The 6065-nt window shown below is 43.0% G+C and overlaps 1 pseudogene; it reads left to right on the forward strand.

Annotated features, from left to right (window-relative positions):
• The first annotated feature begins 4179 nt into the window (after nucleotides 1-4179).
• Nucleotides 4180-5332, forward strand: LOC136178621 (piggyBac transposable element-derived protein 4-like; annotated as a pseudogene).
• Nucleotides 5333-6065: the final 733 nt, after the last annotated feature.

The raw sequence follows: 6065 nt of genomic DNA on the forward strand, positions 1-6065 counted from the left end.
AGTGATTACAGTGATATATAGTAGTGATGACTGTAAAGTGAGAATTACTGGACAACTATAAGATGGACATCTACCAACAGCAACTGGCATTAATAATACATCTTCAAAGACCTAGAACAAATGTCCAGCAACAAATGTGGTTGGCCAACTTTTTAAAGAAGTGCAACGATACCATATGATAGTCATTAAGATAGTCGATACGACACAATACAAAACATACTGTCCAAAAATGAATAGTAAAAAAAGATTCACATAATACATTAGTTTGCGTTTGTCAAGTCTTTTTCTTTCATTCGTCCTGTAGTTTATCTGACTGACAATTATTGTCTTGGAGTTGTTGGTATTCGCCACATGGCCCCCTTGATTAAATCGGCTAATAAAAACCTACCTGCGTGATATCACTTTTTGTATGTGTTGCATTCTGACTGTAAGCTCTTTAAGAATATAACATGAATTCATATCTGCTTTCTTTTCTTTTTTTTTAAATCACAAGGATAAGCTGCCTGGTCAGGTATGAACTTTTCTTGACTTTGCTCAGCATCAGGGATTAATGCCACCCCACCGAGCTGAGTAAGTGCCCATTTACCCAGCGAGGATAGAGGGCAGTAACCTAAATACTGCTTGTTTTGCAATTCTGGGTGGACCCAGAATCCCTGCAAGATAAAATGGGAGGAAACCAGGAAAACAAAGTACAAAGCAGCAGAATTATGTCCTCTATCTTTCTTTGCCTACATAGAAGTCCTGCCTCCAAGTAACACCATGTCTGGGTGTGTGTACTGTGATTTACCGAGCAGTGGCAAAGATCCATTAGCAATGAAACAACATAGCCTCTATCCAGGAAGTGATTTATGTATTCAATAAGCCTCCCTGGCTTCCATTCCCTGCTGCCCCTCATTTCACTTCCTTATTCTTGACAGCAGTGGTAAGAAAAGCCACAGCATTGGAAGTGTATTCTGACAAGCAAAGCTAAGTCCAAGGTAGGTGAGGAAACAACAGCACCATGAACCTGCTCTAATAGCAGTTCTCTCTGGCTGCTTTGCACTGGTAACACAATGTATCTCTTTAAAAACTCCTGCAGAGTTTTACGGCTTCACAGTTAGGTAATTTTAAAAGGCTGTAAGGCAGCAATGCTTCACAGTAACAGATTTTAACTCCAACAGGAAACTCAAGGGAAGGAAACTGCCTCATTAATAGTTTAGGCAGCAACAAAGAATTTATTGACCTCGTCAGATTGCTTTGGGCTTCATGAAGTGTTGTTAAATGTTTCTAAACAGACATTATGGGCTGCTTTTATATCATTAGTTCAGCATATTTGATTTGGACCAAGAAAACAATGTTGTTTCATTTTCTTCTTGATTCAGTGCTTTTCATATGGACTGATTGATAACTCATTCGGGTCATTCAATGTGGACGTGACTGGTATGTCATCTATTATCATATGTGTATAGCCTATATGTTTTAATTACTTTTGAGAACCTACTTAAATCAACTGACTAGGAATAAAAAATACATCAACCTTTACAGCTGTTTCAATGATGTTAATGTTAATCTAAATGCACAAAGGTGGTTAATATAATTGTATTATTCAGGCATGCATTTAAAAAAGGAACATCTAACCTACAACAGTAATAGCAATGATAGGCCAAAAATCGACCAGTGGAAGGAAAATGTATAAGAAAGCAACTGGATGAGTGAGATGTCATAGAAAGAGAGGAGGAACCTTTAAGGTGACCTGGAGAAGAGAGGTAGGAGTGCATACGAAATGGCAACTTGAGAAGCAGCAGTCAAATCCTGCTGATGCCACCACTTTGAAAACAGTTGAGTAGGACACTAACAGCAGTCCTTAACATACGATACGACTGGGCAATTAATCTACGGAGGGAAAATATGGGAAGGGCTACAGAGGGAGGAAGAAAAAAACTGGTGGAGGGGTCAAGAAAGTAAGAAATCAGCAGAAATGGTTTGAAGAGGAAAGAAAGCAGCTTGAAGTAACACCCATTAATTTCCCCAAAGACAGGTGTTGGGGATATTAATCCAAATAACAGAGCTACAGTATAGTCTTTGCCAGCTTCTTTGCTCTTTCCCACACCAAAAGTTCCCACCCATCCAGCTAAAGATGCTTTCAATTAGAACTGAGACAGAGCTGTAATTTAATGGCCAAGCTACAGAGAAGAATTCACCACAAAATAGCTGCCAGCCTTGCTCTACATTAAGCCAAAATTTGACCTTGCTGGTCTATGTTGCAGATCTGAGCTTAATCAGAGCTATAAATAGAGACAGGCAATTCATTTTTTTAAAGACATACAGTATGGGCATTTCTTTTTCTGTTTCCATTTGGCTGAAAAGTTCATATCCTAGAGTAAGGACAAGTTGTACAGAAAAAATGTACAACATTGAGAACAGACTATAATGACCATTACGTTATAGTTTCACCAGCCGGAGCTGATAATAATAACGCATCTGAACCCAAACAACAAAGCTGTGCATTGAGCCACATCAGACACTTGAGGCACTTATCTCACATAATGCATTGAGAAAGTGGCCGGGTTTTGCTTCTACAGAATTTATTCTGAGAAAGAGAGAAAGAGAGGAGGACATTTGTGGATGAATGCTGTTCAACGCTGCGCTGTCCCTGTGTGGGAACAAAAGAATTGAATTCACCTCATCCTGACCTGACATCAAATATTGTGTTAACTTAGGGTGTATTCATACCTACCTTGTTTAGTTTGTTTGAAACTAACTAAAACCCTAGTGCGAATCTTTTGTGCAGGTGTGAATACAAACCATCGAACTCGGGTGCGCACCACACAGCCGAACCGAGACACAGCAGAAGAGGTGGTCTCAGTTCGCTTCCAAGCGAATCCTTGTACGGTTTGTTTGAGATGAGAAAGTGACCGGACCTCAGTCTGACCCAGTTCTAATAATCCTACGCCTTTTTGGACGTAAAAGTCTCCCGTTGCCACACGCATTATGGCAAATAATTGTTTGTCTGGTCCGTCTTCTGCTCAAAAGGCTTGCTGTTAGCATGCCATGGTAGGTGCACATTAGAGCTCTCCTTCGCAGCCTTCTTGTAGCACTTACCGCATTACCCCACCCCCTTTCTGTCCAAAGATTGAACGATCTTTGCACATATGTGGTTTTGTTTACAAATTCTGGGCCTGTGCAATGTGAAAACAAACCGCACCAAACCAAAAAAGAAGCATTGTATTTGTTCCGGACCAAAGAAAGCAAACTACTAGGACTTTCCTGGTGTGAATGCGACCTTAACATATTACTGCCTTTTACTGCAGGGGTTCTCAAACTTTTGAGAACCCCTGAGGCCCTGAGGCCGGACTTGGCTGAAATTTTTTTCAGCCAAGTCCGGCCAAGGACAATTTTCAGGAAATAATTTGGGAAATGAACATAACTAAATGAATGTATGTGGTCTTCATGAAACTGTTGGCTAATGTCACCCCACAAAAGACAAACAGTGCTTCGGGAGGATCAGAATTTGTGGAGGTAAATTCCATTAAAATGTATTCATCCAGATGTTTTTAACCCTTCTATTGTGTTAGGGTCATTTTTGACCCGTTTTCAACTTCAGATATGTAACAAATGCCTTTTAATTTTTTTTATTGGATTTTTATAAGATTTTATGAAATCCTCAGAAAAAGCTTTATAAACATACAAAACAATTTTTTACCGTTTAAGTCAATTCTGACGGTCAAAAAAGTGACATCTGTGGTGCTACAGGTCACATATGACCCGGCAGAAAAAAAGTGGCTGTTGTATGCATCCTTTAAGTTGTGGGTAGCTCTATGGATCAAATCTGGCACAAAGAAGATTCATATTTGACTCTGCACACCTCCCACACCCCTCCCTTCTTTGGTGGGAACAATTATTTTCCCGTAGTATGGACTTATACTTTCAATCCACCTGGCACCCTCCCGGAAGTTTTCCACAGAAAATTTAAACATGTTAACCAAAACTGAACCTCAGTGTTTCACGCACACACACAAACACATGCAGCACACATTCTTGTGCTCCACATTTTTTTTTCTTCTCTTAGCCAGGTGTCATCTTGAGAAGGAGGGGCATGAACAACATTATACAGAATTCTCACGCAATTGGTATCTATAAATAAGGCTTGTTTGAGTTATTATCAATTTCATTGTGCTGTAGCATGCAGTGTATTTCATCATGAGCAAGAGGTTGACTATCTATGAGGCCACTGACCATATCTGTGGTCATGAGAGTGATACAGGGGACAGTCTGAAACTGAGGAGGATGCGTCTGAGGATGAGGATGCCGTCGAGTATGAGCCTGAACACGATGAAGATTTATCTGATGAAGAAGTGGGCCCAAATGAGACAGAAGCTCAATGGGAGGTGTTCTTATCAAAAAAAGGTATCATGGTCTTCCATCCCTTATGGGAGCCAGGGCAGAGCACCAACTGAGAACATCCTCAAAATGACCCCGGGGCCTACAAGATATGCTGTGTCACATGTACAAGACATCAAGACAACATTTGAGCTCTTCATTCCAGCATCTATTGAGAAAATACTGCTTGACATGACCAACATGGAAGGGAGAAGGGTGTTTGGCAACAGCTGGGTGGAGGTAGACAGAACACACATGGATGCTTATATAGGGCTGCTGCTTCTTGCTGGGGTGTACAGGTCCTGTAATGAGGCTACTGCTAGTTTATGGGACGCTGAGTCAGGCCAGAGTATTTTTCGTGCCACCATGTCTCTTCAGACCTTTCATGTGTTATCAAGAGTTATCATTGTGAAACAAGAGTTGCTCGCCGTGTAAATGACAAACTTGCTCTCCCATTAGGGAACTTTGGGACAAGTGGGTGGAGCGCTTGCCCTACATCTACAATTCAGGGCCAGAGGTAACCGTTGATGAACGGCTAGTCGCTTTCCGAGGCCGCTGTCCCTTCAGGCAATATATCCCAAGCAAATCTGCCAAATACGGGATCAAGATCTGGGCAGCCTTTGATGCAAGAAACAGTTATGCATGGAACATTCAAATATACACCGGGAAATCCGCTACTGGAGTGCCAGAAAAGAATCAGGGCAAGCGGGTGGTGTTGGATATGACAAAGGGTCTTCGAGGGCACAACATAACGTGTGACAACCTTTTCACGTCATATGCCCTCAGACAAGAACTGCTGCAGAGAAAGCTGACCATTGTGGGAACGGTTAAGAAGAACAAACCTGAGCTTCCTCTTGCACTTCTCGGAACAAAAGACAGGGCCCTTCTCTCCTCCAAGTTTGTGTATGAGATCACCTTCAGGGCCCTCCAAAGCCGGTGTAATAGCTTTGAGAAGTTTTTATACACCTTATAAGGCACTCCGCTTGGGCCTGGTGCCGAGCTTGATCTTGCTCTCCGCACCACTTCCTCCACTTCACTAAGGCCGGGCTCCTTTAGGTTGAAGTCCGATATAGGCTCTGGTGGTATTGTCTGTGCATCGCATGGGCCCAGCAGCTGTTCTCTGGTAGGGTCACTGTACGTGGCCTTGAGGTGGTTGTTAATGACATCCTTGGAGCAGGTAAGGCGGCCAGTCCTTTTTTGACCAAGAAGCTGCTTGGTCAGGAAAGCTGTTCTCTTCCTGGCTCTCTCTTTCCACCTCCTCCTGTGGAACTCTGCCCTCCGCAGGGTCAAGAGCTGTTTTCTTAGGATTGCCCTCAGGTCCGCTAGGCCAAGTCTCTCAATTTCCCCTTCTGTCTTGTACTGCCTCTTTAGCAGCTTGAGCTCTTCCCTGAGGCTCTGGATCTTCCTTGCTCTATGGCTTGGAGCATAGGCCGATGGTGTTGTCTTGGGTGCCTCGGTTCCAAATCGCTCAGCCGCGATGTTCACTGTGAAGGTGGTCATCATTTTCAGCCGACGGTCCACATCCCCTTTGGCTGTCACTTCCAGGAGCTGATCTATATCCTCATAGAACTGCTGCCACTCAGTTCTCTTCGAGGATTGGCCACTGGATCCTTGGTCGGGCCGAAGGTGCACAACCAGTTGTTATGGTTGGAGCTTGCTGGCTTTGGAGGCTCTGTGTGTTGTTGGGAGGTGCTGCTGTCTCTTGG

Source organism: Labrus bergylta, chromosome 3 (assembly GCF_963930695.1).
Source record: "Labrus bergylta chromosome 3, fLabBer1.1, whole genome shotgun sequence".
Lineage (NCBI taxonomy): Eukaryota > Metazoa > Chordata > Actinopteri > Labriformes > Labridae > Labrus > Labrus bergylta.